This window comes from Triturus cristatus, chromosome 3_1 (assembly GCF_964204655.1).
Source record: "Triturus cristatus chromosome 3_1, aTriCri1.1, whole genome shotgun sequence".
In the NCBI taxonomy this organism is placed as follows: Eukaryota; Metazoa; Chordata; class Amphibia; order Caudata; family Salamandridae; genus Triturus; species Triturus cristatus.
The window spans coordinates 691511355-691523678 of record NC_140583.1 but is presented as its reverse complement, the minus strand read 5'-3'; the positions used below and the strand labels follow the sequence as shown (position 1 = coordinate 691523678).

The 12324-nt window shown below is 45.0% G+C and overlaps 1 protein-coding gene across 1 annotated transcript in view; it reads right to left on the bottom strand.

Moving 5' to 3' along the window:
- The window catches only part of LOC146860809 (sperm-specific sodium:proton exchanger-like), a 5538638-nt gene that overhangs the window by 2868289 nt on the left and 2658025 nt on the right, over positions 1-12324 (bottom strand). The gene's annotated exons all lie outside the window — the stretch shown is intronic.

The window sequence follows — 12324 nt, the reverse complement described above, 5'->3', positions numbered from 1 at the left end:
TTAGCCCTCTTGTTTATTTTCTTTTTTTTTGTTTTTAGAGTTAGCTGCGTGTTGTTATCATTTTACGTGTGTTTTGAGGGTGCTATGAAAAGGAGAAATTGGAAAGTTTTTGAAAGCTCTCAATTAAGTCATTGTTTACATTGACACTACAAAACCTATATGTTCCTAGCCTACCGGCCTAAAGTATCTGAAGGGCAACATGCAGCGCTATACAAAAACTTCAGATGATTATTAATTTCAATAAATAAACAAATATAACGCTAGCAAATTTATTTTATAATTTATGCAAAGTGCCTCTACTTCACATGGGTAGCGTCAGGCATAAGAGGTCACTGCAGAATTTTTCAACACAGTCCATTGATTATTTTGGGAGCAGTGCAAGTGTTTGATAAAACGTACATATCAGTGGTTTCCTTTCACCTAGTCTTGAATGCTTGCAAAGCAGCTACAAATAAAATGGGAAATTAACACCTGCCTTAATTTCCTGTGCTATCCATAGCATGTAGTAATATCACATGCCATTTCTTCACAAAGTGTGGTGTGTTTACTTACGGCAGGTGTACTGGTATCTCTCTTTACACAACAAGAGGGGAACATAAGCTTCTTGTGAAAGACGACTGAGGAAGGGGGGGAGGCGTTGATGCTTAAATGTGCACAGTACTGAGAAGCATTGTGCTTGCAATATTGCTTATTTTAATTAATGAAAAATAGACTTTTGAATGTTTGCATTTTGTAATAGAGGTGTTCACTGTTAGAAGTGTTGGTAAGAACGTTCTCGTTTACAAGGATACCAGAGACGTCTGATCAGATACAAACTTGGACGTTTTGCATGTTGTACACATTTGTGCTCATGCATGAGTTGAATTTATATAGCGCTCACCACCCCTGACGAGGCATTATTTACAATATTTTTTTGCGAGATTCGTTTGCATTGAAGCTTCTCTAAGGTATTAGTGTGACCTCACTTGAAGTGCTTTATGCTGCATGAATCCACTAGTTGTGTTTTTTGGTGCAAGAGGAACCTTCCACGCAGGGCCTATGCTCGCAAGAGGTGCTGCGGCTGTAAAGGGATCAATATCAATAGATTTCTCTGTTTCAAAATATGCCAGCAGTAGCATAATAAGCAAAGCAATTCCTTTCACGAAGGAAAGGGCGAAGTACCACAGGCTGTTACTAGGTGTCCCTAGGACACCTAGAAAAGAAATTCTAGGAACACCTAGTAACAGCTTGTGGTACTGCGTCCTTTCCATCGTGAAACAAATTTCTTTTGAATGACATATGTCAAAACTCGTTTCATAAACTGTAGTTTCATCTTTACAAAGTAGCTTTATTTCCCTGTCGCATCTTTGATATGGAAGTGCTGCTCCAACATAAACACGCATTTACAAGTTTGCACCATTGGGTGCTGAAGACAAACTGCATAATGTTGCAAATGTATCTGCGGCGTTTCACTGGACCATGCAAATAGGAGCCTGACCGAATAATCACAGGGCATAGTTTTCATATTGATAACTGCAGCTGGAAAGCCTCGCTTGCCACAAATGCATGCCTTATTTCATAGGCTTTTGGCGCACACAACTGTGTTAGCCCTTTTGCTTATTTTCTTTTTTCTGGTCTTTAAAGGTAGCTGCGTGTTATCATTTTACGAGTGTTTTGAGCATGCAATGAAAATGAGAAATAGGAAAGTTTTTGAAAGCTCTCAGTTAAGTCATTGTTTACATTGACACTACAAAACCTATAACCCTAACTTCCCATATTTTGTTCCTAGCCTAGCGGCCTGAAGTAACCAAAGGGCGACATGCAGTACTATACAAAAACTCCAGATGAATATTAATCTCAATAAATACAATAAGCACTGAAAAGCACTGTGGTTGCAATATTGCTTGTTTTAATTAGGGTGAAAAGGTATTCCTTTACAAGGATACCAGAAATGTCTGATCAGAAACATACTTGAAAGTTTTGCATGTTGTACACGTATGTGCTCATAAATGAGTTGTATGTATATAGCACTCACCACCCCTGAAGAGGCATTGTTATTTACAATCTTTTTTGCAAGAATCGTTTGCATTGAAGCTTCCCTGAGCTATTGGCGTTGACTACCTCGAAGCGCTATATGCCAGTAGTTGTGTTTTTTTGGCCCTGGGGGAACCTTCAATGCAGGGCCTCTGCCTGCGAGAGGTGCTGCGGCTGTAAAGGGATCAATGTCAATAGATTTCTCAGTTTCAAATTATGCCAGCAGAAGCACGCAACCAACAATATTGGATGACATAGGCATGTCAGCTCCATGTAACACCAACACAGATGACACATTACCTATCTTCAATCTCTCGTCAGACCATCTCACACAAGACGAGATGAGATTATTAGGGAGAGGATTATCTTTTGTTCCGAGTACTGGTCCCAACCTGTTTAAATTACATGAAGATATTTTCTCCTTTTTTAGAAAGGTTAGACTTCGCAAATTTTTCATGCACAGATCGCTGGAGGATGGAGAAGAAAATATCTCTTCATGTAAACCTCCATCTACCTTCACACCCACCCTTGACATGGTGGGTCCTGAGGTAGACATATTTGAAAAAACTGTACTTAAAGAGATACCACGTATCACTAAAGCTCCTCCTTACAAACAACACAATTTATCATCAGTAGATTATCAAGCACTCAACAACATCAGAGATAATAGGAACATCATCATTAAACCTTGTGATAAAGGAGGGATCGTGATTATGGATCAGAGCAAATATAATGAGAAAATCCTTGCCATGCTGGCAGTCAAAGAGTACTACAGAAAGTCTCACACTGGAGAGCCAGGTAAACTCAACAATACTATTCAAGGAGGAGCCAAGATGGCGATCGGGACGGCAGCGTAGGCTCCCGGCTCCGTGAACCTCCACATCCCGCACAGATATCCTGCATGAGATCCTTAGCCTGCGCTATATGCCCGTGTTGGTGGCTGAGAGCGGCAACCGATCGTGTGATTCTGAAGTTTCTGGTGGCGGTACCGCCGGAGATATGTCCATTTGAAGTTTGCGGCCTGTGCAACCCTGGAACCGGGACCTCAGGTGGACAACATGGCCGGGCGGCAGTTCAACAACAGCGGCCATTGGTGACTGAGTGGAGTCGGAGTACCGGAGCGGTGCGAATATTGGCCTGAATTTCGCTGGGGTCCTTCCTACCACTGAGCGTAGCGGAACAAGTGCATGCCCGGGGAGGCAATTCCAGGATTCTCCGGTAATTGCCTGAGCCTTCGCCGGTGAGCTGCCCGGACGCTGCCCGTAACGCGTCCCGATTACCGCGGGCTGCTCCCGGATTTTCGCGGGCGCTGGTCCGTGGTGGGGATGACTGTTACCTGTGGCCACACACTGGATATATATTTTTGTCTGCCCCCGGAACCCTGTTTCCAGTGACATGGAACTTGATGCGCCTGTGCCTGAGTCCCGGTCCCAATCTGGGATGAACCTACCGGGCGGCCATCTTGCTGGGATGGAGTCTATCATCCTCTACACTGGGTCGCAGCAAGATTGGGAGTGTGTGCCTAAGAGGAGCGTAGCGGAGCGGGCGCCGGGGGCTGGGCTGGGGTACGGTGACCTTCTCGAAGCTCTCGGTGCCCTTCATTCCACCCTGGTTCACGGCGCCTCGGTATTGGGGAGGAGGCTTGATAGTGTTGCTTCAGCGTCGGAACAGTTGCGATCTGCCTGTCCCCAGGCACACAGGGACTTGTCACAATTCACACAGGAGGACAGTGTCGTGGCCGCCCCTGTGAATAGGGGAAAGCTGAAAACTTCGGACAATGTGCCAACGTGTGATCGGCTGGCTGTGGGTCCGGTCTGTTCCGGAGGTTTTGGATTTGAGCGGGGGGTGGTGGCTTTGTCCCACGCGCGGCCTCCGGCGACCCAGGCAATATTCCGGCAACAGTCGCCGGCTCTGGCTGATTCCGCCTTCCTGGACCTTGTGTGCAGTACAGATCCTTGGGCAGTACTGGGAAAGATGGTCCTCCATAATGTTGACTGTGTTGGTGTTCAGAGACGTCCACTCTACATGTGTGTGTCGCTTCCTGGTCTTTTTTGGATGCTCCTCTTCCTTGTAACAGTGGACATGGCACTGGGTCGATGGGTATGCATGGGTGGATTCGCAAAGAGTGGCCAAGGATAAGGCTGATCCTTCAGAGGTTGTCATCTAACAGGCGGGCGGGCACAGGGGTTGCGTGCTCTCACGACATAACTAATAGTGTAATTGGTACATAATGCTCCCCATTTTTTCTTTGACATGGTCGATTTTGTGTTTGTTTACTGTTTGCTTTGGGGAGGAACATATTGTGCGGGAGGGAGAAGCCGGGGGCATGTTTTGAAGGCCCTCCTCCAGTTTATTAATACTCTCTTTACTCCCCCGTCTGGTGGGGTTTCCTTTCTTACTCCATTTTCTCTGTTTCTTCTATATTTCGGGTCTGGTTCCGGGGCGACAGGCACACTGCTGGGGGGGGGGGCCATACTCATCTGCAGAGGTGCAGGGTGAGGGGTTGGGGGAGGGGATTCTTTAGTTTTTTACTTTGTTTCTATGGCCTCCTTTTTCTTCTCTTATTCTTCTTTGTCTTCTTTTCTGGGGTCAGCACGGTAGGTCTCCTTTGCTGCCAATCGCTGCTTTTTATGTGTGCCTCAATTTCCGTGGTGATTTCTGGGTCTTAGGGCAGGGGACTGCAGGCGCAAATGGCCGTGATATTCTTCCACATCCTGAACCTCCTGTTTTAGCGCCATTGCCTGGATAGATTGCTGTTTATTGTTGGCGTTTACTATTCTGCCTGCCATTTTTTGCTGCTGGGAAATTGTTTGGCACCTGATCCTTCTATCCCTTATTATAAAATGAAAACCTTTTGTATCCTGATCCCTATTTGGGCTGTTCAGGGGCCAAGAGTCTGCTAGCATGGAGAATCTGCTCCCCGAGGTGCTGCCTGTGATTAAAATTTGCTTCTGTTACTCTGATTGCTTAGCGGCCGGCCCCGGGGGTTGTAGGCCCATACTTGTCTTTTGTTGAAATGTCAATAAAGGTTGTTACAAAAAAAAAAAACAATACTATTCAAGATGTGACCAAAAGGGCATTTAATCAGGGCTCCATTTGTCAGCAAGAATATTTGTTTCTCAACAAACGTTGCTGCACTATACCAGCACTATATGGAGTCCCTAAGACTCAAAAATATGTTACAGATCCCCCTCTACGCCCCATCATCTCTACGATTGGACCAAGTACAGAGCCACTTTCCAAATATATTGACACTTTTCTATGTCCCCTCACAAGGAATTATGACTCCTATATTCGTGACACAGGGGACAGCATAGAGAAGATCGAAGGAACTCAGTTTGATCCCAATGAGGACATTTTGGTGACGCTTGACACTAAGGCGCTGTACACTAACATCCCTCAATGTCAAGCGTTACAGGCAGTAGCATCACTTCTCAGTAGAACCCCAGGTACAAATAGTTTTAACGAACATTTTTTTTAGTTTAATGGTCTCGCATATCAGCACATTAAAGGCACCAGCATGGGAACATCATGTGCTCCTAGTATTGCGAACATCTATATGGGCGAAATGGAACGGAAAAATATCATTAATGAGGCAGCTCCCTTCTTTGAAAATGTCAGTCATTGGAAGCGTTTCATTGACGACATATTCTTTGTTTGGAAGGGGTACAGTAATGTACTTGAAGAATTTATTAAGTGGCTTAATGCCAGCGACAACAATTTAAAATTTACTTCACACCTGAGTACCGTAGAAGTTGAATTCCTTGACATAGTGATTCGGGGCTCGGAGGAAGGCCTTACAGTGAGTTTCTTTAGAAAACCTACGGCTTAAAATACCATCTTACTACATCAGAGTTTTCACCCTACATGCCAGAAGGACTCCATACCCTACGGAGAATTTCTTCGGGTAAAACGTAACTGTACCTCAATGCAAGGTTTCAATTTTCATGGTGATGCTTTAAAAAAAAGTTTATTGACTCGTGGTTACCCAAACTGTCTGGTTAAAACTGCGTTCAAGAGAGCCAAATACTACAATCAAGAGGCCCTTCTACACGGTCATACTCGTGCCTCAAAAAATCAGACAGTATGTGTTATCAATCATTCTCAATTAAATTACAAAATTAAAAATATCACCAAGAATTGGAAAATTCTCAATGCACAGGAAGGAGAAGAACTTCCACCTCCCCTGGTAGCATAGAGGAGAAATAAGCACTTACGAGATATGCTAGTACACACCAGGCAAGAAACCCGTACAATACACCAACAGACCACTCTCACTGCCATGATTACAGACACCCTCACATACAAAGGAAAAACGATGAAACTAAGAGATCTTAGTAATTGAAGGAGTTATAACATCATTTATATCATCCTGTGTCCATGTGAACTGGCATATATAGGGGAAACTAGTTGAGAATTTCGCACTAGGTATAGTGAGCCCAAATCAGCAATTCGTACCAAAAATGTTTCTGCTCTCATGGTTGCGCATTGCCTGGAGAAACACCATGAAGATCAAGATCTTTGCTGGTGTATCTTGGAGAAGATTAAATCTAAACCAGGTCAGTTCATTGACACTGTTCTTAAACGAAGGGAAACCTTTTGGATTTTCTCATTTGATAGTGTCAATAACGGACTGAATGAAGAAATTGTTTGGAATATTACGAACCGCTAGATGTATGAAATTTACAGACTTTCTGTTTTGCCACCTTAAGTATCCTTACACCTGACTGCCTCTTTTTCCATTGGGCTTCCAGAAATAATAGAACGGACCAGTTTATCTCACACTCATAGTTCCTCTAAATGCTTTGTACATCATTTCCGTTATTGTAAATAATTGTTATTGTATATCATTTGGCTTATATGGCTCTCAGAAATAATGGAATGGACCAGTTTATCACACGGTAAATAGGTCCATCTTATGACCAGCACACTAATTTTGTTATTGTAAATTATTTGTTATTTAAATTATTTGTTTATTTATTAACTGTTTCAAAAGTATTAATGGTTTAATGCACTTAGGTATGTTCCTCTAGTCTTACAGTTGGGGCAGGTCTAACCATTTCAAGATGGCAACTATATCTGTTTACATGGGGACATTTCGGACAGTATAGATTTTGCGTTTGGCTTTAAATCAGAAAATCGTCATCCGTTACATATCTTTAGTATGCTACTTATTTGGCTTAATTTTTGGTTGCTTTACTCTTTAATGCGATAAATAATCTGCATCTTGTACACAATGTTACGTTCTTTTAAAGCCATGTTTAGTGAGGGTCTCGATCTCAACTTACCTAATCCTACTTCGATAGATGTTACTCTTTGACCTCACGCATAGGTCATACACAGTTCCACGCATGCGCAGTTATCTTTTAAAAACAGCTAGTTTTGGCGCCAGGAACTATCAGCGTTTACAAGATGGAAGCGGAGTCATGATAGAATTTTCTGCCGAGGGAGCAGGTGAGTACCACAACATCGTCCTATAACGTGGTAGGATTCCCCTAAGCCACGGGTACTCGTAGTACGGCCCGCGGGCCGCCAGCCGCCCGGCAAGCCTTCCTTGGCGGCCCGCGGACCTTGCAGGCAACATACCTCGGTTTTTTTATTGCTCCGGGCGATTCTTTTAAAAACCATTCACTTGTTAATAAGGCTTTGTTGTATTTCACCTCTTCTTAGCGCCCCTGCATCTCCATCTGAGGAGGCTCCCGGGTTGAATGAGTATGACGTTTGTTTAAAAAACGAGGTCCACATTTTCTTGGAAAAAATTCAGCCATGTTGAAAACGTATCATTTTGGTAAACGACTGCAAAGAAGTGGAGAAAGAGTACAAGAATATATGACGGCGCTGATAAAGCTTGCTTCTATGTGTAATTTTGGTATGAATAATGATGAACTTTTAAGAGGCCAGCTTATGCTGGGGTGGGGTATAGAGAAGGTGAAGGAAAGATTTCGGAAAAAAGATGATCCCTCTTGCATGGAAGTGGTAACTATTGGCAAGTCATGTGAACATAGTCAGGCTGGTGTGGAGGTAGTAAAAAGGACAGTATTCATAGATCCAAGCATAATGGTATGGTACACATAATAAAGTACAGGAAACAAGAAAAGGGTCAAGTTAAGGATTTCATATATTTTCAGTGAATTTGCTTTAGGTGTGGAGCACATGAGTCTATGGCAAACAACAAGGAGGGAGAAAGAGGGAGAGGGAGGGAGGGAGACAGAGGGAGAGGGAGGGAGGGAGACACAGAGAGAGGAAGACAAACAGAGTGAGTGAGACAGAGGGAGACAGAGAGAGAGAGACAGAGAGAGAGGGAGGGAGACAGAGAGAGGGAGACAGAGAGGGAGGGAGACAGAGAGAGAGGGAGGGAGACAGAGGGAGGGAGACGGTGAGAGAGGGAGACACAGAGTGAGGGAGACACAGAGTGAGGGAGACAGGGAGGGAGACGGAGAGAGAGGGAGGGAGACAGAGAGAAAGGGAGAGGGAGAGAGAGAGAGAGAGAGAGAGGGAGGGAGATGGAGAGAGGAAGAGGGCGAGAGAGGGAGGGAGACGGAGAGAGGGAGAGGGAAGGAGAGAGAGGGACAGGGAGGGAGACAGAGAGAGGGAGGGAGACAGAGAGAGAGGGAGACAAACAGAGTGAGTGAGACAGAGGGAGGGAGACAAGAGGGAGGGAGACATACAGAGGGAGGGATGGACTGAGACAGAGAGAGGGAGGGAGACAGAGAGAGGGAGGGAGACACAGAGTGAGTGAGACAGAGGGAGACAGAGACAGACGGAGGGAGACAGAGAGAGAGAGGGAGGGAGGGAGAGAGAAAGGGAGACAGAGTGAGGGAGACAGAGGGAGAGAGAGAGAGAGAGAGAGAGATAGATAGAGAGAGAGGGAGACAGAGAGAGGGAGAGTGATAGCGAGAGAGAGAGTGATAGAGGGAGGGAGACAAAGCGAGAAAGATAGATAGATAGATAGATAGATAGATAGATAGATAGATAGATAGATAGATAGATAGATAGATAGATAGATAGATAGATAGATAGATAGATAGATAGATAGATAGATAGATAGATAGATAGATAGATAGATAGATAGATAGATAGATAGATAGATAGATAGATAGACAGACAGAGGTGTGTGAATGCCGGGTCTGGTGGCTTAGTGGACGAAGGCGTCCGCTGCAGGGGCCTGTGTTCAACCTCATGGTCACAGTTTTTTTTGCTCTAGCCCCGCCCCCTCCCCCATTGCCCCCGCCCCCACCGGTGCGGCCCTCGGCCACAAACCACACTGTAAATTTGGCCCCCGAGAGAAAGTTTGTGAGTACCCATGCCCTAAGCTCTGTGACTATGTACGCTCCATTACACGTTGTTTTAGAGTCATAGTGTCATGACAGGTTTTTCTCTCACTGTGTGTAAGAATGTGAGTACGCACTGCTCCACATTTATATTTTTAGCAATGGACGCGTTTCTTTCACCCTAACCCTTACATTGGAGCCATGCACGTATTTGTCTAACAACTTCGCCACAATTGACATTATATTAGGCCTGGGCCAAAATTCCGTTCCGTTCGCGGAAATTGCGATATTTTGGCATTTTCGCGTTCCGCGGAAAGCGCGAAAATGTCAAAATTTCCGCATTCCGCAGCTTAGCGATAATTTGTTTCTTGCTCGCGCTGTAAAAAAATACATTCTCGCGTTCGAGCGATCGCCTTACCTGAATCCCCGCGTTCGCCAACAAGTTTTCCCGACCCGGTCGCGTTCTCCACGAGATGTTGTATTTTGGTAGCCATTTTGCGCTGTCTCGCGACAGTTCGCGGCCGCATTAACGTCATTTGTCGCACGATCACGTCATTTGTCGCGCGATCACGACTTTCTTCTCGCGATCATGCACCGCGCGAGTATGAGAAGATTGAGATCTCGAACACGTGGTATAATGACCTACTCAGAGCTCAGAAACGTGGGCTACGCAAACTGGAAAGAACCTGGCGGAAAAACTACAGCCCGGACTCTCGTAGTAACTATCTACGGGCTCTCGCTGATTACAAGCAAGCGATTATAGCCAGGAAGTCCAAGTTCTACGAGGAGAGGATTTCTACGGCCACGAACCCTCAGAAAGAAGTCTTCCGAGTCCTCATGGAGCTCAGGAAGAACAAGGAACAGCCCCCGGACTTTAGTCAGGAGGACTGTCAGAAGTTCCAGGATTTCTTCACCAACAAAGTTATTGATTTGGTCACTGAAATTACGGCAACCCCGCAAATTGACTGTCCACCGGTGGATATCCCAGCCATACCGCCAATTACAATTCCGCTCTCTAATCTATCCTTGATTACAAAGGAGAGCTTAGTTTCCCTCACGGGACGGGTCAAGTCCGGCTCTAGGGCGGATCCATGCCCACCTGAAGTCTTCAAACTCTCACTCCCGGGCATTGAGGACGACGTGCTGAGTCTCTTGAACCTCTCTCTACAAACTGGTCAAGTGCCATCTGCCTTCAAGGAAGCCCGTCTGATTCCCTTGCTAAAAAAACCGGGGGCAGACGCAAAATGCCTGAAGAACTTCAGACCAATTTCCCAGTTACCATTCCTGGCGAAGGTCCTGGAGCAGCATGTCCTTATCACCCTTTCAGAACATCTGGAAAGCAACACGCTGCTAGAGCCGAATCAAGCAGGCTTCTGTGGTAAATAATTTTCCTTTACCAGGACTGAATTTGATACAGAAACATAATAAAATAGCTCAGTAAAATGAGAGGCAGAATCCGTGGTATTAGAGGTTCGGAATGGGCTTTATTCCAATAATCGATTATAATCGGATGCTCCAAGTTCCATCACCACGGGGGTTCAGGAAGTGAAGTACATACTTTATTGACAAGAAGTAACTTTTATAGTACATACATTACAATGAAGCGAATGCAGTAGGCGTAACAATTGATAAGGAAAATGACGATTTGTTCTGCGTAACCAGAAATGGGTGTAATAAGGCGTAAAAAGGAACATAATTGGTTATGATGTCACCTATAGGCGGATCAATAAGATAATACTTGGCATAGATGCGCGCGCAGCAGCATGACGTGTAATTGACGTGTAACTAGGGGGTGAAGGGGACTTGACATTTAGCTCTACATGTGGAGACAAGAAGTCTGGGGGGTCAAGTCAACCTAGTCCCAAATCATATCTAACATCCTATGTTTAAAGAACTATGTTATCCATAAAAGAAGGACTCTCGGACAGAATCTGTTCTATACTGACTGTGTGTGCGTGTACAAGCGTCTAAGTGTCTACACTAAATGCGAGGGGGTAGAAATATTCCATGGTAACAGGACTATGAATTACTTGCATGAGGACCGAGAAGCCGGGCCCTTTGCTTGGTAACTGGAAGAATGTTTACTTAAACTACTAGGCAGGAATGCATCGGCTGAGGGGGAAGCAGATAATTCGAAGGTGAAATACAGTTCTTGGCAGAGAATAGGCTGATGTCAGGCTTCGTGAGCCGCGCAGAGAATGAGACAAAGTTCATGGTCACAGATGCAGGCTCGAACTGGAGCTTTCAGAGGCAGAAAGCAAGAAGAGTTTGATGACAGAATCTGGGCCTACTGGCCTGGACTGTAAAATGGCATAAGTGAACCATATAAAGCCGGTGGCCTTTCGTACTTAGGAATGGAATATCCGGCCTATTCATGGCGGATCTGACAGAGGACATGTTGACGGTGGACGCACATGTATTTGCGTCTTCATAACTGGAACTGGAGGGAACATACATGTACTTGTGACATGCACATAGAACCGTTGGGGTCCAAGATAGGGGACATAACTGACCAGAAAAATCCATATTTCCACATTCCCTCCTTGTCCCCTACTTGCCCGTTAAGAGATATCAATCTTCATCAATCCATTGATCTGTTAATATAACATCATTTGTTCTTCTTTCTTCTTCCGTGACGAATGAAATCTTGGTGGTGGAATACATGATGTGGCACACAGACCACAGATCGCTGGTCCACATTGTAGACATAGACAGCAACTGAATAGTATGAGAAGGCCAATACCTAGGAAGGATAAAACTCTCCATCCCCAGGCTGATATCACACTCCAAAACCAACTGGACCAAGTCCAAGTCCCTGGGTTCTGGTGTATCTGGCTTACAATCTTATGAAGGCGAGTGATGGCTTTATATACAGATGGCGAATTTTCTGGTATGAATACGCAGCAGCTTGATCCGATGACCCTACAAGCTCCGCCCCTATCAGCCAGGATGACGTCAAGGACAAGACGATTTTGAAGCACAACAATCCGCATAGCAGACTGCTCTTCTGTTAAATTGCCTAAGGCGGAAATAGTCTCAT